General features: G+C 39.3%; 1 protein-coding gene across 4 annotated transcripts in view; it reads right to left on the reverse strand.

Annotated features, from left to right (window-relative positions):
- Positions 1 to 25,543, reverse strand: part of GATAD2B (GATA zinc finger domain containing 2B) — an 83,519-nt gene that overhangs the window by 43,683 nt on the left and 14,293 nt on the right. The window contains exon 2 of one of the 4 annotated variants that reach the window (XM_070367208.1): positions 11,031 to 11,072. The exons of the other annotated variants lie outside the window; for them this stretch is intronic. The gene's annotated coding sequence lies outside the window, so the exon portion shown is untranslated. The remainder of the gene's footprint in view (positions 1 to 11,030; positions 11,073 to 25,543) is intronic. 4 annotated transcript variants of the gene reach the window in all.

Consider the following 25,543-nt stretch of genomic DNA (forward strand, 5'->3'; position numbering starts at 1 on the left):
GTTCCCTTGGTGATTGTTAGGCTACATTCTTGCCAATGCAATACAGAGAAAGTGATATGTGCTACTTTCAGCCTAATAACTATAAAAAGTAGGCAAACTCTTTCATGCTTTTTCCCATTCCTATTGGCTGCCACACAGTTTCAAGCCTGCAGACAAGGACAATACCCTAGAAATTGATCCTCCTGCTAGTGGTATGAACATTTCTTGGGAATTTGTTGGATATACAAACTCTCGAGCCCCATTCCATATCCATGAATCAGAAATTCTGATGATAGGGACTAGGAACTTTCTTTTATGCTTTAACAAGTCTTCCAGGTAACTCTGATGCACACTACAGTATGAGAATCATTGTTCTAGAGATCAGCAGGTAAATCAGTATAAAAGAACCTGAGTTCCTGAATTACCACATGAAATAACAGAGTATCAGGAGGCAATCACTTTGGGCAATTACAAAGTGTTTTACAAAGTGTAATTACAAAATTACAATTTGTTTCAAATTGTAAAAAATACTTTCTATTTTCTTTGAGCTCCTGCATTTTTATCTTTGTTGCAACTGTTAGCCATATTCTCCCAGTTTTTAAAACTTTTTGGTCTCAGGATCCCTTTAAGAGGACACTCCTAGGGACTTCCCCAGTAGTCCAGTGGCTATGACTTCATGCTCCCAATGCCTGTGTTTGATCCCTGGTCAGGAACTAGATCCTACATGCCATAACTAAAAGAGTCTTCATGTTGCAACTAGAGGTCCCATATGTCACAATGAAGATCCAAGATCCTGCATGCGGCAACTAAGGCCTGGTGCAGCCAAATAAATTAATATATATACATATGAAAGAGGACACTCGTAAAAATTAAAACTCCAAAGAGAGTTTGCTTGTAGGCTATAATATCAATAGTTACCATATTAGAAATTGAAACAATTTTTACAGTATCAATTCATTAAAAAATAAGCCCACATGCCACATTAATATAAATAATATATCCTTTATTACAAAATAACTATTTCTCCCAAAAAAGAACAATTTAGTGATACTAGTGGCATTGGCAACCCACTCCAGTGTTCTTGCCTGGAGAATCCCAGGGACGGGGGAGCCTGGTGGGCTGTCGTCTATGGGGTCGCACAGAGTCGGACACGACTGAAGCGACTTAGCAGCAGCAGCAGCATCAGTGGCATTATTTTACAATTTTGCAAATCTTGTTAATGTCTGGCTTAAAAGACAGCTGGATTCCCATAGCTGTTGTTGCATTCAATCTGCTGTGATATGTTGTTTTACCTGAAGTATACGGAGAAAAAAATCTGGTCTTAGATACATAGTTAGAAAAAGAAGGGTATTTTTTTTTAAAGCCTTTAATGAATTCATTATTTAAAAAACTTTTTTAGCTCTGAAATGATTTTAAACTTAGAGAAAAGTTGCAACAATAGTTTTGAGAAGTCCTATACACTCTTCCAATGAGTCAACTCTGGCGTGCTGCAATTCATGGGGTCACAAAGAGTCAGACACGACTGAGCGATTGATCTGATCTGATCTGATACACTCTTCATTCTGTTCTCCCTAATGTTCATATCTTTAAAAAAATTATTAAAATTGAAATATTTTTAAATTAGTTAAATTTTAATTAAAGTATAACTGCAGTGCCAACATCTTTTATAACCATAGTATAACATTCTGAAACCAGGAAATGAACAGTGTTGATACAATACTATTAACTACTCTACAGGCCTTATGCAAATTTCATCAGTTTTCCTACTCATAGCCTTTTCAGATCCAAGATACAATCCACAATCCCACACAGTATTTAGTTGTCATCTCTCTTTGGTCTCCTCCAACCTGTGACAGTTCACTAGTACTTTTTTCTTAAATAATGTTTATTTGTCTCCATCAGTGTCTTAGTTGCAGCACATGGGATCTTTGTTGCATCATGTGGGATCTTTCACTGTGGTCTATGGATTCTCTATTGTGGCACACAGGCTCTCTAGCTGAGGAATGAGGGCTTAGTTGCTCCAAGCTACGTGGGATCTTAGTTTCCTGGCCAGGGATCAAACCCACGTCCCCTGCATTATAAGGTGGATCTTAACCACTGGACCAGGGAAATCCTTTATTAGTCTTTCTTTACTTTCAAATTTTTGAAGAGTACTAGCCAGTTCTTTTGTAAAATGTTTTTCACTTTGGATTTGTGTAATGTTTTCACATGATTACACTGAGACTATGCATTTTTAGCAATGTCACAAAAGTGATGGTGTGCCCTTTTCAGTGTATCAGGAAATATGTGGTGTTGATATATTGAACTATGGGTGTTGTTAACTTTAATCACTTGACTGAGGTGTCTGCCAGGCCTCTCCACTGAAAAGTTATTATGGGAGATACCAGGGGTTACATTAAATTCCATTTTGCATCAAATTTCCACCTACTAATTTTAGTATCTATAGATAATACCTGCCTGCAACAATTATTACTGTAGTACTTGCCAGATGTTTCCAAAATACTTATATGTTAATCTGAATTTTTACTGTAATAAATAGCTGTCCTCATTTCCCCATTTATTCAAATATTTATTTACCACAATATGGACTTGTGCACATTTATCTTATTCCATGGTTTATAATCCATTATTATCTTTATTTATTTTATTCTTCAAATTGTCCCCAGATTTGGTCACTGGCAGTTCCTTCATGTTGGCTCCCCAGTTGTTTTTTTTTTTTTTTTTTTAAAGCATTTCATTACTTTCTGGTATCACATGCTGTTTCAGACTCATGTGAATTTTTTCTTTTCCTTAATCATTTCTCTAAGGAGTTCTGGTTCCTTTTATTTCAGACGGGCATCTAGAAACCAAGAACTGATGTCAAATGTGCTCACTGCTATGGTGAACAAGGAAATAGACACACGCACACATAAACACACCTCTGCATCTTTTTCTATATTTATCTGTATATATGTGCATATGTATGTATACAGATTAAAACTCATATGAGTTCATACTGATGTGTGTGTGTTAGTCACTCAGTTGTGTCCAACTCTTTGGGACCCCATGGACTGTAGCCAACCAGGCTCCTCTGTCCAGGGAATTCTCCAGGCAAGAAAACTGGAGTGGGTTGCCATTCCCTTCTCCAGGGGATCTTCCTGACCCAGGGTTCGAACCCAAGTCTCCTGTGTGGCAGATTCTTTACTGTCTGAGCCACCTCATATTGATGCTGCTACTGCTGCTAAGTCACTTCAGTTGTGTCCGACTCTGTGCGACCCCATAGACGGCAGCCCACCAGGCTTCCCTGTCCCTGGGATTCTCCAGGCAAGAACACTGGAGTGGCTTGCCATTTCCTTCTCCAATGCATGAAAGTGAAAAGTGAAAGTGAAGTCCGCTGAGTCGTGTCTGACTCTTCGCGACCCCATGGAATGCAGCCCACCAGGCTCCTCCATCCATGGGATTTTCCAGGCAAGAGTACTGGAGTGGGGTGCCATCGCCTTTTCCGCCTCATATTGATGAGTGGTACTCTAATACTCTTTTTTAATTGGTCAGAATTGTGGATATCTTCATTTTTGATATAGTCAAAGCTCAATACACATGGCTAAAGGACTTGAATAGAAATTTATCTAAAAGATACACTAATGGTCAAAAAGTACATGAAAAGATGCTCAACATCATTAGTCATTAGAGAAATGAAAACCAAGACCACAGTAAGATACCAATTCATACCTACTAGAATGACTACTGGAGAAGGATACGGCCACCCACTCCAGCATTCTTGCCTGGAGAATTCCATGGACAGAGGAGCCTGGCCAGCTACAGTTCATGGGGTTGCAAAGAGTCGGACACTACTGAGCAACTAACATTACATTACATTTGGATGACTATAATCAGAAAGTTGAAAGTAAGTGTTAGTGAGAATGTGGAGAAAGTGTAATCCTAGTATACTGCTGGCAGGAATATAAAGTGGGATATCTGTTTTGGAAAATGGTTTAGCAGTTCCTCAGAAAGTTAGGATTATCAAAAACAGAATTACATTTGTCCCAGGAATTCCATTCATAGGTAAAGAACTGAAAACAGGTATTCAAACAAAAACTAGCACAAAATGTTCACAACAGCATTATTCACAATAGCTAAAAAGGTGCAAATAATCCCAATTGTGAACTGACAAATGGATAACCAAAACGTGGTATATTTCCAGTGGATATTATTCAGGCATTAAAAGGAATAAAGTACTGATACATGCTACAACATGGATGAATCTCAAAAACATTATACTAATACTAATGGGAAGCAAATGCTTAATGGGCACAAGTTTCCTTTTGGAATGATGAAAATGTTCTGGAATTTGACTTAGGTAGTGGTTGCAAAACTGTGAATGCACTAAACACCACCAAATTATACAATTTAAAATAGTTAATTCAGTTAAGTGAATTTTACTTCAATTAAAAAAAAAATCAACCAGTTTCTAAAGGTTAGCTGCAAAGTGAAATCTGAAATTTTATCAATAAACTTTTCATACTGTTATTTTAAAATCCACTGTCTTATACTCTGACAGTGGATTTTACCCAAGCAGGGTATTTTTACATCATGTATTGATCATCTGAAAAATTCTGATCCACTAGAGGTCTATGGGGTCGCACAGAGTCAGACACAACTGAAGTGACTTAGCAGCAGCAGCAGCAGAGGTAAATTTCAAATGCCAATACAGTTCATTATTTTATATATATATATATATATATTTTTTTTTTTAATCACATTTGTCCATACCACAACCACTCTCATCAGAAAAGTATTTAAGTCCTAGACACTGTCAAACTCATGGTTTAATTTTTACTTGAATTTTATCATGAGGCACAAATACATTTAGGTGCTTTCCTTGAAAAATTTCAAGAATATGTCTGCCAAAAACCTAAATCTAAAGAGCATAGTTCACAGATTATTCTTTTCTTTTTTTAAAACTTTTTTAGGCCAGGCCATGTGGCATGGGGAATCTTAATTCCCCAAGCAGAGATTGAACCCGTGCCTCCTGAATTGGGAGACGCTTTCACCACTGGACTACCAGGGAAGTCCTGGATCAATTAACAAGTAAAAACAATGTTCTATGAAGAAAGCAGCTAGGTAGCTTGCAACCTGATTGCACTATTCCTTGAGGTAACCACTGTACCTCAATATGTAGCAAAAGTGCTTTATAAGGATTTCTCACTTTATCACACAAAATATTTGAAACCCATGTTCTGAAAAGTCATGATTAAATAAAATTTATTTTTATTGCTTCAAAAACATTGCTATCAAGAACATTCTTAAGTGAAACAAGATTTTTAAAAAAATCTGCAAATTTAAACTGCATGGCAATGAAGAATGACTACTAGAGTACAGTTTAGTGCCACTGTGTTGATTCATCATACTAAGGCATCACAGCAGTTTCACTCACCACTGCTTCTGGATCATCAGTGCAAATGTCAACAAAGGGAAAAAGGCAAAATAATGCCTCTGTATTACTGTGAAACAGTTTTCATCATGAGACTCCCTGTAAGGGTCTCAGGGATCTCCAGGAGTCTGTAGACCACACTTTGAAAACTCTTGGCCTACTCTAACTAACCCATTACTTTAATAGGTAACCTATTAATTCATACTATTTTTCAGGTTTAATGCAAACTCCTTGGCAGCAAACCTCTCTTCTTTCTTTGTACTTCCCTTATTACCCACTACTATGAAATGCCCTGACAGACCATGAAAGTACTGTTATTGCTTAACCAACTCCAAATGGTACTTTCCTTCACCTAACTCATATCAGCTACGTCAATGGACCTCTTCCCACTATTCCTCACACTACAAAATCTCATTCCTAAAAACCTAAGATGATTAATTCTTCTAGCCTATTTTAATTACTTCCCTTTTGATTTCCAGAACTTGCTTTCTAGCTCACTTTTCCAGGAAAAAACAAAAACAACAGACTCTTGATCTAGAAGTCTGAAAACTTTTTCTGTAAAGGGCCAGATAATAAATATTTTAGACTCTGTGGGCTAACTTCTCAACTCTGCTGCTGTAAGCAAAAGTGTGTAACTGTGTTCTAATAAAACCTGATTTATAAAAACAGGCAGTAGCTGTAGTTTCTGACTGACTTCTGATCTAGGCTCTTCCAACATATAGGTTAATCAACCCAGTGTAACACAAAAGATGCCAAAAGTTTAAAAAGAGGTAGTTACTGACTGGCTAAAGAAACTAATAGGAACATTGAAAACAGTATACCCAAAACCAATAGAAAGGAATATTAGTAACAGCTGCTAACATTCACTGAGCTCTTATTATTTGCTAAGCACTTTCATGCACTGGAGAAGGAAATGGCAACCCACTCAAGTGTTCTTGATGGAGAATCCCAGGGACGCAGGAGCCTGGTAGGCTACACAACTGAGCGACTTCACTTTCACTTTTCACTTTCATGCACTGGAGAAGGAAATGGCAACCCACTCCAGTGTTCTTGCCTGGAGAATCCCAGGGACGGGGGAGCCTGGCGGGCTGCTGTCTATGGGGTCGCACAGAGTCGGACACGACTGAAGCGATTTAGCACCAGTGCTAAGTGCTTTACAATGCATTATCTCATTTAAATCCTTTAAAGGAGGGCTTTAATAATTTAAGTAATTCTCCTTTTACACAAGAGAAAACAAAGACAGCTAAGTAACTTTTCAAGGTCTTAGTCTGTAAATAGCTAAGCCTTAGTCTGTAAATATATAAGACCTGTGTTTGAGGTCTCTCTTACTGCAAGCCCATGCTTCTAATCATCAAACTATTCTATCTTTCCAAACTGTTAAGACAGTAATTCTAAATAAAAGCAGACACACTGTCATTGTTTACCTGTTGAGTTTAGTACACAACCTTGACTCACATCCTTGAATGAAGAGCCTACATGACCTAGTCTTAGATGATACACTGTTAGGTCTAACAATATACACCAAGGACCATAAAGACTCCTACGTTTGAATGTGACAGATTACGATGTCCTGCCTAAAAACAAAACTGATGAATAGGAGGTAAGCAGCCCTCTCCCACTGTCATCTTATAATAAATCAGCCCAAATATATTATTTTATACTAATATATTTTATAAAAATATATTATAAAGAATTATAGTAAATCAGTTTAAAAGTTCTGATATATACCAAAGAGAGGCTGACAGACATTAAAAAAGTTAAAATGAAGGAGACAAGAGGTGGTCAAAAGGCATATTTTACACACTCTTCAAAACTACTCTTCAGTCACTCCTAAATAGTAACTAGAGCCTTTGGGAATTAAGAAAAAAATCTTTCCTTTAATAGAATCTGTTAACTTATGCCTCATTGATTATAGGAGTATGTCAAGGCTGTATATTGTCACCCTGTTTATTTAACTTCTATGCAGAGTACATCATGAGAAATGCTGGACTGAAAGAAGCACAAGCTGGAATCAAGATTGCCGGGAGAAATATCAATAACCTCAGATATGCAGATGACACCACCCTTATGGCAGAGAGTGAAGAGGAACTCAAAAGCCTCTTGATGAAAGTGAAAGTGGAGAGTGAAAAAGCTGGCTTAAAGCTCAACATTCAGAAAACGAAGATCATGGCATCTGGTCCCATCACTTCATGGGAAATAGATGGGGAAACAGTGTCAGACTTTATTTTTTTGGGCTCCAAAATCACTGCAGATGGTGAGTGCAGCCATGAAATTAAAAGACGCTTACTCCTCGGAAGGAAAGTTATGACCAACCTAGACGGCATATTCAAAAGCAGAGACATTACTTTGCCAACAAAGGTCCGTCTAGTCAAGGCTATGGTTTTTCCTGTGGTCATGTATGGATGTGAGAGTTGGACTGTGAAGAAGGCTGAGCACCGAAGAATTGATGCTTTTGAACTGTGGTGTTGGAGAAGACTCTTGAGAGTCCCTTGGACTGCAAGGAGATCCAACCAGTCCATTCTGAAGGAGATCAACCCTGGGATTTCTTTGGAAGAATGATTGCTAAAGCTGAAACTCCAGTACTTTGGCCACCTCATGCGAAGAGCTGACTCACTGGAAAAGACTCTGATGCTGGGAGAGATTGGGGGCAGGAGGAGAAGGGGATGGCAGAGGATGAGATGGCTGGATGGCATCACTGACTCGATGGATTTGAGTCTGGGCGAACTCTGGGAGTTGGTGATGGACAGGGAGGCCTGGCCTGCTGCGATTCATGGGGTCACAAAGAGTCGGACACGACTGAGCAACTGAACTGAACACTGATTATATAACTATCTAACCATAACATTATCCCTACTAATCTGCTTCCCAGTACAAAAGAGAAAAGTTACAAGTTAAAGACTGCAAAAAGATATTCTATGAAACCTATCAGTCTAATAAGCAAGCATCACATAGAATTAAAACAATATCATATTTACACACCTGTAAAATGGCTGGTTCCCATGGAGGGGATTACAAAGTAATAGTGTAAGAGGATAATATTAACTCAAAAACGCAATTATTACCTCTAAGAACTAGGGAATCCCACAACTCTGAATGAATCTTTCTCAAGCCTCTATGTTTGAGCTAGGCTGGTCTCTGTTGCTATTTTGTCTTCTAGTATTCAACTAACAGTGGGGGTGGGGGGGAATCTCTCTTAATTCAAAAGAGACATTTGGAAGAGTAGACCTCAGCTACTTGTGGTGGGGAAATAACTGAGGGCAGACTAGGGAATAAGCAGGCTAGCCACTCTGCTAAGTCCCAACCAGCAACCCTCAAAGTACAAATTCATATGCACCTCCTAACACTTGCACCAAAACTTACGTATCAAAGAGAAAAATATACACAGTATACTAAAATATTGTTGCTTGTGAAAACTTGGCAAGAACACAAATTCATGAGCTATAATACAAAGAATCAAAAGACTCCAAACTGTCTGGTGGTCAGAGGTTAAGAATCCACCTGCCAAAGCAGGGGACATGGATTCGCTCCCTGGTCCAGGAAGATTCCGCATGCCATAGTGCAACTAAACCCGCAGGCTGTGACTACTGAAGCCCGCACACTCTAGAGCCTGAGCTCCAGAAGAGAAGTCAGTGAGATGAGAAGCCCACAAACTGCAACTAGAAAGCAGCCCCCGCTTGCTGCAACTAGAGAAAGCCCATGCGCAGCAACAATGACGCAGCACAGCCAAAAATAAATAAAATTTTAAAAAGAATCAAAAAGACTGAATTAAGCAGTTTCCTCTAGACTGCAACAAGACAAACCTTATTATAGGATGTCGTGTCCAACTCTTTGCGACCCTAAGGACTATAGCCCCCTAGGCTCATCTGTGCATGGGAGTCCCCAGCTAAGAATACTGGATACTGGACGAGGGTCGACATGCCCTCCTTCAGAAGACCTTCCCCACTCAGGGACTGAATCCACATCTCCTGCATGGCAGGAGGATTCTTTATCCACTGACCCACCTGAGGAGCCCCTATTACAGGATAAACTAGTTCAAAAGTTCTCTCACTCCAAACTCTCCTTATCTACTTACTGCACATCAGCACTATCATTCCAAATAGTCAGGCAGGAGCAAAAATAAACTTACATAAAATGACTGGCTGGACCAGGTCTTGACTGCAGCATGCGGGATCTAGTTCCCTGACCAGTGACAGAACCAAGGCCCCCTGCGTTGCTAGTGTGAAGCCTTAGCCACTGGACCACCAGGGAAGTCCCAGTATGACATTCTTTTATTCACTAATATACTTTATTTCACATTTCCATTTAACACAAGAGCTGTTCATATATATGTAACACATCTAAGAAGCACATAAAGAGAAATTAAGAAAAAAGGAACAGTGGTAAGTTGAAATATAATTTCTAAATGAGCTCTTAATGACCAATGAAAGATACAATCATGCCAACTGAATTCCAAAACTGTAACACTTGCAATATCTGGAAGCTTAGATCTTTCCTTTTTTCTCCCTTTCAAGAACTATTTGACCTTCTCTTTGAACAACCCTAACTGCAGCAGATGGCAGGGGGAGACTACTGCATTTTTATAATGTACTAAATAAAACAACAACAAGAAATAAAGAAAATATGGGGGGCGGATTCAAAGGAAAAGCTAATATATAATTTGCTCTGTGACACAGCCTTTTGCTTCTCCTTAAGAGCACCTCCCCTCCACCCCATACTCTTGGCAATCCTGAATGATTTGAAACAGTTTCGAAAAAAGTATCTAACAAATTACAGCTGTTAATTCAGGAGGCACTTCTCCTCCAGTCACCCCTCTTCCTCACACACACATACCTCTGCACTGGGACAAGAAGAAGAGTCAGAACAAACTGCTTCAAGTCCCAAGAGCTACACCTCACTAGGAACATGGTCACTACCACCTGGACAGAGAAGCTCTCATTGTGCCACAACAAAAGTATCTTTTTAAAAAATAAGGATGGCTAGGAAAAAAGTGTGTATTTATATCAAAAGGGTATTTTTCTTGCTCTAAGCCTTCCCCTTTTCCTGGTCCATTAGCCCAAATAAGCAGAGATGACGCAGACTTCCTTATATAATAGTCCGTGATTTCCTAGACTGCAGGCCTTTCCCTTTGTGTTCTGTATACACTTACACACGCGAGCGCGCGCACATTCTCATTGCTTCGCAGCCCCTGGCATGATGCCAGCACTCAGTCAGCTGGTCGACTCCATTCACAGAGCAGGGTTGGAGCTGACATGGAAGGGGGGGGGGTGGGTAGTGAGGGTAAGGGGGAGCTAGAACCATCACTGCTATAGACAAAAGAAATTTTAAAAAAGAAAAAGAAGACCTTAACATAACATTCCTCTCACAGCTTCAGCTCAAAGAAAACTAGAATCCAGAAACCATTACAAAAAGCAAAAAGATGAAGCAGAGGGGTTGAGAATCCAAATCAAAAGGGGCTTTGTATGAGAACAATTATTCCGCAACAAATTTTTTAAAAGCAATGGTATTTATTACTTCAATTCCATCAGAAACCTCAGCATATCTAACCTTCTACATATAGTGAGGAAAAGGTTGTGAAGAATTCAGTTTCTGCTTTTAGAAAAAGAAAGAAGGGGGCTGGGGCAAGACAGTTAAATGTACTTACAGGTATACATTTTTCTGCTCCCTCCTCTAGCTGCCAGGAAAGCTGGAGACAAGAAAGGGGGGGAAACAGAAAAAGGAGGGAAAAAAGGAATAAGAGATGGGTTTAGGTTTTTGTTTTGTTTTGGGGGGAGGGGGGAGAGGTTCCCTTTCTCTCTTCTATCGTAAGAGAAGCTCTTTCTATAGCACAGGGGCGGCCCCATACGTGCCAGCCCCCTTGAGAGACCTGCACAAACCCGGTTTCCAAGCGGGCACTGCCCTGCCAATCACATGGCGTACTGTTATATTAAACAAAAGAAACAGGGGGATGCTTACTTTTACCCATGATGCCTAGCGGGGGCAGGAGCGGGGGGGAGAAAAACCAGTTGTAGCCGGTTTGTAACCTCAGGACATGGATTATCTCTTAATTTTTAAAAGTCATTTGTGGTACAAAAGTCAGTCAGTCTCCCCACCCTAACTATCACCCCCATTATTCTGGCCTAGTGCCAAACTCTGCCTTCATTCATGAGAGCTAGTTTCCTCTCAAATCATGATGCTTTAACTGTTTAGTTTCCAAAGCCAACATCCAAGACAGGAAATCAAAGCATCAACACCAAAACATATTCCAAATTACAAAAACAAAGAAATATTGCCAATGAAGCTCCTTTTCTTTATCCCTTATTGCTAGTGCTAGGAAAAAGACACTGATAAGACTGTAGATGTACTCACTGAAGATTTTTTTCCTGAAGTTGTCTCACAGGTATTTACCCCTATCAACTACCACCACTCAGAACAGTTGAATTCACATTTAACAAAAATCATATAGCAAGGTTTCACACTGAAGGAGTCATAACAGTATATACAAACTCTATAAAAAATGGCTAAGTCCTTATATTGTATATTTTACAACAGTTTCTCCTAATGAACATTTCTTTTCCTGTTTTCGAACAAATCTCCCCAATCACTTTATAAGGAGTTTTTATTTCCCAAAAGTACTGATTAGGGGTCAGAAAGTGGCAGGGAAGAAACCCAAGCAAACCAAGGAAGAGCTAAAGCAGTGATAATTGTTTTGGAGATCTATTGGCTGAAGGACATTTACTTTCAGATCTTTGTTTCAGGAAATAAATTCTTTATAAACAGTTAACAACGAATAATGGGAGCAGGGGAGAGATTTTCTTACTTTTCAACTGATATCAATTTATCACCCAAGTACCTGCCTCATTTGGGTCTCTGAAAGTCAAATCATAACTGTGGTTAGTCCACCAAAATCTCTCACAAAACCTTTGCTTTGTCCAAATAGTAAAGCTTCTAGAGTCTAGAGAATATAGAGAAAAATAATCAACACTCTACCCAAAAATATTAATTTGTAAATAAAAGTCCTGAACAACCTAATATTACCTTCAATTTTCAGAAAAGGAATACTGACTGAACTAAACCTGAAGTAGGTAATATTGACCACTGGTATAAGGCATTCAATAATCCACAAACTATAAAGGAAAACCCTACATCTAAATCAAGCTAAGCTTCGAGTGGCTGACGCTGTACCATCTCAGTCACAGTAAGTTGTACTTAATAGGAGTCCATCAGAGGTCTCCAGGTCTAGAACACTATCATTTTAGGAGATAAAGGAAAATATGATGTCTGTGATAAATAGGGCAACGAATATAATCAATTTTCCTCTTACTCAACACATTTCCACCAGAGACCAACTATGAATTGCAAACTGAAGTTCACTAGCTCCATGTTTAATCAGGGTAGGAAAGACTGTCTATCTTTTAACAATCACTCAGAAAGCGTGCCCATTTAAGCCCACACATTTGATTGCATTTAAACACTGGTCAATTTTTATCAGTCTTTAAGATAATATAAAAGGCTTACGATACAGTTAAGCTGTCAGGAGTGATTACCACTGCTGCTGTGCTGTGTCGAGTCCTGTTTGGCTAGCTGTTTGTGACTCCATTAGCAAAGAATTAACTTTCCAACATTATACAGGCTAAGACAGTATACTATGCTTACTACAATGCCTGTCTTTATATTAAACTGATTAGTAGTCCAGAGATACCAGAGATGCTCAAACCAACAGGTATTTTTCTTCAAGATCCTCAAAAGTTAAGAATTACATGGTTAAAAAAAAAACAAAAAAACTACATGGTAGCAACTTCCCTGGTGGTCCAGTGGCTAACACTCAGTTCAGTCGCTCAGTCATGTCCGACTCTTTGTGACCCCATGGACTGCAGCACGCCAGGCTTCCCTGTTCTTCACCAACTCCTGGAGCTTACTCAAACTCATGTCCATCAAGTCGGTGATGCCATCCAACCATCTCATCCTCTGTCTTCCCCTTCTCCTCCCGCCTTCAATCTTTCTCCATGAACCCCATGAACAGTATGAAAAGGCTAACACTCTGTGTTCCCAATTTGGGGTTGGGGGGAGGCGGGGGTTGGGGGGGAGTGGAGGGGGTGGTGCGAGTTCGATCCCTGGTCAGGGAACTTGGTCTCACATGCCACAATTAAAAGCTTGCATGCCACAACTAAAGATCCTTCATGCTGCAATGAAGACTGAAGACTCCGCATCCCACAACTAAGATTTAAAACTGGACGTACCCAAATTAAAAACAAACAAACAAAAAAAACTATACGGTAGCTAGTGACCCTGCTCTTTTCAACTAAATCATCATCATCCAAAACCAAAAGTATTTCATTGTATGAGCTGAAAATTGTAAACTTAGCAATACTCCTTGGCAAATGTTATTCAAGTTGTGATGCTCTGAAGAATATAAAATTCTTTAAAAAAAAGAAAAGATTTAACATTCACTGAGCATTTAATACACTGAATATTTAGATAATCCACACAATAACCCAGTAGAGTGAGATCCTTTTCCCGTTTTATAGATATGGAAACTAATTTGGTAAAATTAATAAATTTGAATGAAGTCACTCATCCAGCTAACTCATTCAGTAGATGCTGGCTCCAATGCCCACACTTGATCCACTACAGCATGATGACTTGGCTATTTCTTGGCCAAAACTCAAGAGCCCAGTTCACTGCGCTTGCTGTGCCATCCATTCCCTGCACTAAAGGAAGTATCAATCAAATACAACTGAAGTAACAAATACAAACTCTTTTACAAGCACTTATAATTTCTACTCCTAGAAGATTTCATGCAAGACTTCTCGAGAAAGGCTAATAAGCATATACAATCTAGATATGTGAAAGAGATCTGATAGATAAATGTCTGGGAGGGTCAAATCATAAAGGGTAATCATTATGAGGAAAGAGGTGATTATCTTTCTGGACTCAGGAAACAGGATTCAAATAAATAATAACTAAAAGTCTTCTTGAAGGTACTCCTAAAAGACAAAAATGAACTTCATAGAACCAATATCAGAATTGGTTCGCAGCAATATCAGAAACGAATTCACAAAAACCACACAGTTACCCCATCTTTGCACTTCACAAATTTTATAAGTAGTTTGCTAAAGTTTTTGTGCCAGTTTTTAATATATGTCTTTGAGCTCAGAGAACAAGTGCATTAAAGTAGGAACCACTACTAAAGTTAAAAAATAAAATTTAAAAAACTTAAAAATCTTAACCTAATTCTAAGATTATTTTATATAAAATTCACAAGTTATTTATTGGTATCAAAAACAAAAAGCCAAGCTAAAGTATCCAGCGGTTAGTCCTCTCCTGCAAACTCTGTATAGTTCCATTTTCAGTGAGTCTATTCTATTTGGAAAAATCAGCTCATGACATTTCAAAATCACCATTACAACAACAAACAGATCAAAGAACAGCAGAACCCTATGCATATGATCAATAAGCTCCCATTTTTTAAATTAAGTGTAGAAAAGTTCAACTAATCAAAAGTTAGTTCTGAGGAGATGGGAGTTCTCTACATATTTAGAAATAATACAGCATGCAATCAACAGTACTGCAAAGAAAATGATTTTGCTATCCCAAGCTTGATGCACAAATTGGGAATTAATTCCAAAATAATGTATTGAGTCTCTAAAAACAGATGATTTGCGCTCAGTAGGTAAAACAGAATAATGCCTATTTGAACAGGGGGAAAAAATCAGTCTTCAATATTTGAGAGTTATAAATTAGTGACTGATTGATACTGAAGTATCTACCACTAATTGGGAGAATGTATTTATTAAAAACTGGGTGAAAGTCAAATAAAAACTAAGTACACTGCCTTATAAAGTAGAATATGGACTGGGTCTGATACAGGAACAGAGGAAATAAGAACAAGGCTTCCTGTTCTGAGATAGTATTTAAATTAAGGAGTATTGTCTCCCCGCCTCCCCCCGCCCCCCACAAAGTAATATTCCTTAATGTGTTCACTCCTGGACTTATAGGAAATAAAATTATTGTAGAGGGAATTCCCTGGTGGGTTAGGCCTTGGCACTTTGACTGCCAGGGCCTGAATTTAATTCCTGGTCAGGGAACTAAGATCCCACAAGCCATGGTGCAGCCCAAAAAAAAAGTTTGAGAGACTTTTTTTTAAAGAAGAACGGCCAAAAGCCTTCTATTGTTCAAGTATTAAAAATAATTTTTAAATTACTGCTATACCCTACTCTCAATGACTTAATCACCATATGCATGCTTATCACTCAGTTGTGTCTGACTTTTTACGACCCCATGGACTGTAGCCCACCAGGCTCCTCTGTCCATAGAATTTTTCAGGCAAGAATACTGGAGTGAGTTGCCATTTCCTCCTTCAGGGGATCTTCCCAACCCAGGAATCGAACTGGTATCTCCAATGCAGGCAAATTCTTTACCACTGAGCCACTGGGGAAGCCCTTTTAAAAATCACCATATAAAAGAAGTAAATTATATCAACCATTTTACCTCTCATGAGACATAAAATGTTCCTAAGCCAGTCTTTTCTACGAGTGTGGTTTACCTTCCCAAGGACACTAGGGACTTTCACTATCCAGAGGAAAAAGAAACAGGAAAATCACCTAGAGCATTAAGTATTTAATACTTATAAAAGAATGTTTTGGAACCTTCTCTTTCAAAAGACAAAGCAAAAGACAAAGCAGGGATCCACAAAGTAACTACAGTCTCGAATCCCTAACTTATTCTAATCCTTCTATCAGCAGCTTGCTAGTGATTCCTAGTGACCATGCCTAAGAACATCTCATTTCTTAATACTTGACTGCTATTTTCATTCTCTCCTATTTGTTCCTTCCCTGTATCTTTGTTGGGGCACCAAGTTCTTTTCAGACAAATCACTAATGTTCATACATATAAAAATTCAACTCAAGGGACTTCCCTGGTAGTCTAATGGTTAAAATTCCACTGCAGGGGGCATGGGTTTGGTCCCTGGTCAGGGAAATAAGATTCAGCATGTGGCGTGGCATGGCCAAAATAAAAAACAAACCAAAATTCAACCCAAACATCCTAATGTGCTAACACCTGTCATCAGCTAAGTGTCGCTGCAGAAAGAGAGGAAAGTCGCCTTTTAGTAGTCAAATCAACATTTTGTCATAGATTTTCTAAGCACTTGGATTCTTTTTCATCTGGCTTTTTTCTGTTACTAGATATCCACTAGTGTCTCTAGCTTTCAATGGGTAAAGCTCCTAGTCTATGAACACCTTTGCTTAGAGTTTCAGATATTTTACTCTACATTAAGCTTCTCATATTCCACTTCTGTTGCAAAGACTGCTCTTAACTTTATCACTAAGTCACAAACAATGCCCATTATGTGTATGTAGGGCTTCCCTGGTGGCTCAGACAGGCCTGCAATGTGGGAGACCTGGGTTCGATCCCTGGGTTGGGAAGATTCCCTGAAGGGAGGAGCTACCCTATCCACTCCAGTATTCTGGCCTGGAGAATTCCATGGACTGTATAGTCCATGGGGTCACAAACAATCGGACACACTGAGTGACTTTCACTCACTCACTCACATATGTATATGTACATATACACAACACACACACCAAGCTACATTCTACATGCTCATGTTCTACTCAATCTCTGACTTTAAAGAGTCTCCAACCAGGAACAATCTAAGTAAAATAAATTATTGTAGCTACACAATGACTTCCATAAACTTTCAAAATCTATCCTACACTTTAATAATTACCACACTGAATTCCTATGCTCAACAGACTATACTAGAAAACTAGATCTAACTATCCATTTAATTATCAGAGATGGAGAAATCACTTTGGAATCTAGCCTACTGTCCTGGTTGGGCGAGTTCAGAATTCACTTCAATCTGTGACAATCTTGGTACACTTATGAGGCACCAAGATACTACAATTTCAGGATAACCATCTTGTATTACACTAACCAGAAAAATGGAAGCCAATATAAAAGGAAAGATCTTGAAAGAAAAAAGTGGTAAATGGTAAATGTGTGACTGTCGAATTTAAAATAAACTTTCCTTTTATTAAATTTTATGTTATATGTGTTATGTGTGTTAGTTGCTCGGTCGTGTCTGACTCTTTGTGACCCCACAGACTGTCGCCCGCCAGACTTCTCTGTCCATGCAATTCTCCAGGCAAGAATCCAGGAGTGGATTGCCATTCCCTTCTCCAGAGGAACTTCCCAACCCAGGGATTGAACTCTGGTCTCCTGTATCACAGGCAGATTCTTTACCATTTGAGCTTCAGAGAAGTCTGTTTTATTAAATTTTAAGTATCTTCAAAATATGTTCTCTGTATTTTCAACATTAAAATTAACCACCTCAGTATTACTGGCACTTGGGGCCAGATAATTCTTCATTGTAGGACTCTGTCCTGTGCACTGCAGGATGCTTACTCTGGCCTCTACATCGCAGATGCCAGTAGCATCAACACCCCCGGTTTTGAGAACCAAAAATGTTCCCATACAGAGCCCAAATGTCCTGTAGAGGGCAAAATCCTTCCCAGTTAAGAACCACTACATTAGAGCGAACGCCATCCATATGATTTTACCCTCAAGGAGGTCTGTGGCTATTATTACCAACAATCTTAACCTTGCAATTTAACATAAATACTGACAAAGGAAATAAGAAAAGTTAAGAATTCTATCAAATACCTTTAAGAGAAGGGAAGGATAACTAGGAGGAAGCATGAAAAAGGCTGCTGGGTAGAGGTAATCTTCTATATCTCTTATTTAGGTGGTTACCTTATAAAACATGTTCTGTATGTATACTGTATCTCAGGTTAAAAAACAAAACAACCAAACAAAAAACACAACAAAGTTTACCAAAAACACGACAAAATAAAACTGATAGGCAAGAAGCGTGACAGCATTTCCTTGCTTCAATGCTACTAGAAATCAAGTACAAAGGGTATAGAACCAAGACATCTGAGGTGCAGGGAAAGGAGTCCCTAATACTTGATGATGTAATGATTTATTCTTGATTTTAAGATACATGCTGCTGCTGCTGCGTCACTTCAGTCGTGTCCAACTCTGTGCAACCCCAAAGACAGCAGCCCACCAGGCTCCCCTGTCCCTGGGACTCTCCAGGCAAGAACACAGTATTCAAATCCTTCCTTTGGCCACACAGCTCCAATTACTCATTCTTTTTTTTTTTTTAAACCTATAAAGCTTTCTAAGATTGATAATCACATCTGGCATTAGGGTCATATATATCTTTCACTGAGACTTTCATACCTTTGACGCAGTTAAGAATGGCTCTTCAAAAACTCCTCTAACAAGAAAAATCTCTACGTAGCACTAAAGACATCTGCATGAGATTAGGTATGAAACAGAATGGCTCCTAATAGCAAGACAATTGCCTATCCCCAAGCAAAAACCCCACTCAAACAAGAACTGGATTCTCTACTCCAACAAGTAGGGCAAATAAAGGGGATAATCTGAAACAAAAAGGAAAGTAGGTGGGATCATAAAAACTAAACAGCTTCTAAGCCTGAGAGTGGATGAGAAAATTTTCAGATCAAGAAAGCAATTCCTAGTACTGACTAAAATATTAACTACAGTTTAAAAGATCTTTCTATATTCTATTTGTACATCCATAAATTTGAGAAAAAAATGTCATCAGACTAGATATTTAATGCTTCATTGCTTTTCATAATCCAAGACAACTGTATTAAGATCCCTGTTTGAAGGGTTTCTTAGAAAAGAAAAATTCATTAACCAAATATTTCCAGTTAATTAAAAAATACCGTAGCTATGACTTTGAAAACTAAAACAATATATATAGCTTAAAACACTTTTTAAAAGGAAGAAGAGATGAAGAGCACTCAGATCATCTGATTTTGCCCTTTCTGTTTCTTCTAATACGATGAGAGCAGAATAGTACTACATAATGCCAGGAGAATGCGATGAAACAGTTTCCTCAAATATGATTACTTGATTTTCAGTGCTAAATGTCTCAGACTATCCAATTGGGTACAAGGGAAAGATTAGTGTTTCCCAGGGAAATACTGTGAACTACGTAAGTGATTGTGGTGGTGGTTTAGTTGCTCAGTTGTGTTCTGACTCTTTGCAACCCTGTGGACTGTAGCTCGCCAGGCTCCTCTGTCCATGGGATTTCCCAGGCAAGAAAATGGGAGTGGGTTGTCATTTCTTCCTCCAGGGATCTTCCTGACACAGGGATCAAACTCACATCTCCTGCTTGGCAGGCAGACTCTTTACCATTGAGCCACTGGGGAAACCCCAAATAAGTCATTCAGTTCAGTTCAGTCGCTCAGTCGTGTCCGACTCTTTGTGACCCCATGAATCGCAGCAGGCCAGGCCTCCCTGTCCATCACCAACTCCCAGAGTTCACCCAGACTCACGTCCATCGAGTTGGTGATGCCATCCAGCCATCTCATCCTCTGTCGTCCCCTTTTCCTCCTGCCCCCAATCCCTCCCAGCATCAGAGTCTTTTCCAATGAGTCAGCTCTTCGCATGAGGTGGCCAAAGTACTGGAGTTTCAGCTTCAGCATCATTGCCTCCAAAGAAATCCCAGGGCTGATCTCCTTCAGAATGGACTGGTTGGATCTCCTTGCAGTCCAAGGGACTCTCAAGAGTCTTCTCCAAACACCACAGTTCAAAAGCATCAATTCTTTGGCGCTCAGCTTTCTTCACAGTCCAACTCTCACATCTATACATGACCACTGGAAAAACCATAGCCTTGACTAGATGGACCTTTGTTGGCAAAGTAATGTCTCTGCTTTTGAATATGCTATCTAGGTTGGTCATAACTTTCCTTCCAAGGAGTAAGCGTCTTTTAATTTCATGGCTGCAGTCACCATCTGCAGTGATTTTGGAGCCCCCAAAAATAAAGTCTGACACTGTTTCCACTGTTTCCCCATCTATTTCCCATGAAGTGATGGGACCGGATGCCATGATCTTCGTTTTCTGAATGTTGAGCTTTCAGCCAACTTTTTCACTCTCCACTTTCACTTTCATCAAGAGGCTTTTGAGTTCCTCTTCACTTACTTTGCTCCAAATAATCAAAATTGTATCATGTTGCTCTGAAGTGAAAGCATCTGCACAGGAAAAGTTTGTTCTATAGGCACCCAGTACTATGTCTTTAAGAAACACCAACTATGTTGTAATGGATTCAAATCACCACTTCTGCTGTGTACGTTAGGGGTCCCCAAACTAAATACTTGGCCAAAGTTTAATACACCTAAAAGTAAAAAGGATTACCAAAAAAGATGCCCCTACTTTAGTAACTTTCTATGTCCGCATACTCAAAGACCACATTCCTTTAAAATGCTGCTGCTTGAGACTTCCCTGGTGGTACAATAGATAAGAATCTACCTCCCTGGTCCAGGAAGACTCCAAATGCCTTGAGGAGCAACTAAAGCCCATGCACCACAACTACTGAGCCCGCATGCCATGACTACTGAATCCTGTCTGCCTAGAGCTTGTGCTCCGCAACAAGAGAAGCCACCACAATGAGAAGCCTGTGTATCTCAATGAAGAGTAGCCCCCACTCACAGAGAAAGCCCGCCTACAGCAAGGAAGACCCAGAACAACCAAAAAATAAATAATTTTTAAAAAGAATCAGATGCACTCAAACTTAAAAAAAAAAAAAAAAGGCTGCTGCTCTGCTGAAACTACCAAAACACCAATCCCAAATCACAGAGCTATTAGTATTTTCTGTCAAATGTGGAGAAGGAAATGGCAACTCATTCCAGTATTCTTGCCTGGGAAATCCCATGGACAGAGGAGCCTGGTGGGCTGCAGTCCATGTGGTCACGACAGAGTCAGGCAAAGACTCTGAGGACTTTGTTGTCCTCAACAACAACAAAGGGTTCCCTCCACCAACACCCTGGGCATCTATATTAGATTTAGACTTACTCAACAAGATGAAATTCTATTGGGCAACCACTTTTAAACCTCCATGAAAATCAGTATCTCTCTGACTTTTGATTAAACTGTTCTTTTAAAAAACACAATCTGGGAAAAACTACGTCCAACTTATTACAAGTATTCACCAAATAGCTTCTCATCTGCTCAGTTATATCACCATTATTCTAGGACCAGAATTCATTTATACTACAGATTGGCCTTTTTCTGTAGAGGCTCAGATAAATATTTTAAGCTTTCAGAGTCTTATCTTTGTTGTGACAATTACCTTTGATATTATAGCAGTGTGAAAGCAGCCACTGACAACATGTAAAGAATGAGTGTGGTTATCTCCAATTAAATTATTTATAAATGCTAAATCACAATTTTGTGTAATTTTCACACGAAATTGAAATATCATGAAATATCCTTCTTTTGATTTTTTGTTTGACTGCACTGGTCTTCATTGCTGCTCTTCTTAGCTGCAGCAAACGGGGCTTGTCTTGTTGCAGGGCACAGGCTCTAGGACTCTAGGGCTTCGGCAGTTGTGGTGCGCAGGCTCAGCTGCCCCATGGCATGTAGAGTCTCCTGTGACCAGGGATTGAACACGTTGTCCCCTGCTTCGACAGGCGGATTCTTAACCACTGGACCACAAGGGAAGATCCTTCTTTTCATTTTTTCCAACCATTTAAAACTATAAGAAGCAATCATAATTCTTAGCTCATGGGCTGGACAAAACACAAGCAACAAGCAGAATCTGGCCTACTTGCCCTTTGTTTGCTGACTTCTGATCTGTAACCTCTCATTTGACTATTAAACATTTCAACTGTACCAAAAAGTGTAGAGAATAATATAACAACCATTTACTTATCAACTATTTTAAGAGATATAATACTACAAATAAAACTGAAGCTCTCTGAGTAACTGTTTCAATCCTATTTTTCTCTTCCTTTCCCCAAAGTAATCACCACAATGAGTTTCGGTTATCACTGTCCTTTTTTTTTTAGTACTTTTGCTTTATGTGTTCAGCTATATCTATATAAAAAATATTGCATCATTTTTCAAGTTTAAGTTTTATGGTATTATATCATATACATATGTATACCACTTTGCAACTTAATTTTTTCTTTAAAAGTACTTCTGATATTATCCCGGTTAATACAGGTAACTGGCTTCCTCATCTTAGCTGGTGTGTGCCCATGCTCGGTCCCTCAGCCATGTCTGCTCCTTTGTGCCCCAAGGCCTGTGGCCCATTGGGCTCCCCTGCCCACAGACTTCTCCAGGCGAGAACACGCAAGTGGGCTGCCAGTTCCTCCTCCAGGGCGACTTCCCAGCCCAGGGCTCGAATCCGCATCTCCTACACTGGCAGGCAGATTCTTTACCTCTGAGCTACCTGGGAAGCCATAACATGGGGGATCTACTTCCTGGACCAGGGATCAAACCTGGGCCCCTGGCTGGGAGTGAGGAGTCTTAGCCAGGGAACCACCAGGAAAGTCCTTGACATTTATCCAAGTTGACACATGTAACTAGTTTATTCATCTTAAATGGTACAAAGAATGCCAACTATGACGTATCACAATATAGTTTTCTACTTCCTATTCACTCAACAAATTAACTACATATTATATGGCAGGCACTATTTTAGGTGCAAGAGCTACAATAGTGAATAAGGCAAAATTCTCCTCTCTACGGAGTTTACTCTGATGCACACTAACACTTTCTCTTTATTGATATTATCTCTTTCCAAGCGAAGTCTCAAAAGTTGCTCTAGCCTAATTTTATCCAAAATATGAAAGTGAAGAAAAAGTGATCAATTTTAGTAAATGGAAGAGAAATCCTCTCTCCTTCATAAAAATATTTCTTATAAAGCTGAGATGAAAGAAAATTTTTAAAATAAAATTTTCCCCAAATATAAAAACTGTTAAGCTTTCAACATTTTAATATTAGAGACCCATTCATGGTTGTCTTCATTTAGACTTCACTATAAACAGGTAGGAGAAGGCAATGGCACCCCACTCCAGTACTCTTGCCTGGAAAATCCCATGGACAGAGGAGCCTGATGGGCTGAAGTCCATGGGGTCTCGAAGGGTCGGACACGACTGAGCGACTTCACTTTCACTTTTCACTTTCATGCATTGGAGAAGGAAATGGCAAGCCACTCCAGTGTTCTTGCTTGGAGAATCCCAGGGACAGGGGAGCCTGGTGGGCTGCCATCTATGGGGCTGCACAGAGTCAGACACGACTGAAGCGACTTAGCAGCAGCAGCATAAACAGGTAGTACTGATGATAAGACATCTGGAGATCCTAATTTCTTTTCCTCTTCATTTCCAAAAACCAGAGTCAAGCAATAAGGAAGACAAAGATCAGCAGTGGATCTAAATCTTTGATCAGTCAACAGAAGGAAATATCACAGTAATCCAAAACTTAATAGAACAGATATTAATAGGCCCAGAAGACAATTACTCAGTCCTTGGAAATAAAATACAGATTTCCTAAGTAGAAATGAAGCAAGACATCACCATCACCAATAATTAATGGAAACAGTCTCCAATACTCTTTCCACTTCAAAGGAGATGGTAACTTTGAATACATCTGGAGAATCCCATGGACACAGGAGCCTGGCAGGCTACAGTCCATAGGGTCGAAAAGAGTCAGATAGGACTGAAGCGACTCAGCACACATGCCGTTGAATTAATCAGATTTCCTGTCACTCCCGTAAAGGATGTGTATGAACACTAAGTTTGTTTCATTTTACTCCTGCCCGTAGGCCCAGAATGTGGGGTCATGGTACCACCCAAGATAACACCCTACTCTGGGCAAGTGAAGGCCTACTTATAAGTTCTAAGTTCACTAAACAAAATTTAAATCTACTGAATAAAACAAATCACCTTAACTCTAAAAACAGAGAAATGGGAATGAGGAAGAAGACAAATAACTTACCAATGAGCAGGAAAACTAGTTAGAAAGGAAATCTGAGTAGTATAAAGCATTTGGTCTTATTCGTCTTAACATCCCCATTCCCTGAAAACAGCAATTTAGCAGAGTTTGGCTCTCTGCCTCTGCCCACTGGGAGTTTAATAGGGACTCCAGTAAGGAGTTTCCATGAAAGCAGTCAACTGGGAACTATACATGCTCATTCTTATTGAGGTTGTCCTGATCTTAAGAGACTGTGGTGACAAATCAACTTACCAAAGTTTTAAAAGGTTTAGATTAACAATTTTTTTTTTTTTTATTTTTTGGCTGTGCTGGGTCTTTGCTGTAGCATATGGGCTGCGGTGTGTGGGCTTCTCATTGCAGTGAAGCTTCTCTTGTTGCAGAGCACAGGCTTCAGTAGTTAAGGCATGTGGGCTTCGTAGCTGCAGCTTGAGGGTGCTAGAATACGGGCTCAGCAGTTGCCCTGCGGCATGTGGAACCTCAGTTTGAGGACCAGGGATCGAACCCGTCTTTTGCATTGGCAGGCAGATTCTTAACCACTGGACCCGAAGGGAAGTCCCATGTTTGACAACTGATTGGTTTGAAGGCCACTTTGAACAAGTAAAATTTTCTGTTCAACTGTGTACTACTCTTCCCAACAACTGGCTACAGTTAGATGGCCAATAATCAAATCCAGAGATAAATGCTTTTAAGAAAAGAAATGCTAACAAGATACAGAGACACTTGAAGACAGTACTCATCACTATCCAACCACATTGTTTCCCTCAAATTTAGATTTAAACTGAGTTGTTTTAGAAACTTTCACAACCTGCTGGTATGAATGTAAACAGGTACAAATTACAGGAGGATAATTTACTATCTGACAAATTTCTCAATGTGCATGCCCTTTGGTCCAATAATTGTATTTCTAGAAGTTTTACCTACAGATACACTAAAATGTATGTAAGATGTTTCACTGGAATCCTGATTATGACAATACACTCACACACTAGAAACATCTATTCCTCGGTGGGGATAGGCTGGGTACAAACTAAAGTATATCCATACAACGAGATACTGTACAATCACCAAAACAATGATAAACATGAATGTAACACACACATACACATAGTATGGTATAATGCTAAACAATCTGAGCCAAACAGTCAAAACTTCCTGATTCTGTATCCCAGCTCTTTTATTTATTAAGTCTGTGACCTTAGGGAAATCACTTAACCTCTTTGTGCCTCAGTTTTTTTAATTGTAAAAATGGAGGTACTGTGAGGATTAAACAAGTTAATGTGAAGTGCTTAAAACAGTACTTGCACATAAAAAAGCCCAGTAATGTTAGTTATTATTAAAAAAACGTATCCAAGGGAATTC

This window comes from Bos mutus, chromosome 3 (genome assembly GCF_027580195.1).
Source record: "Bos mutus isolate GX-2022 chromosome 3, NWIPB_WYAK_1.1, whole genome shotgun sequence".
Taxonomy (NCBI): domain Eukaryota; kingdom Metazoa; phylum Chordata; class Mammalia; order Artiodactyla; family Bovidae; genus Bos; species Bos mutus.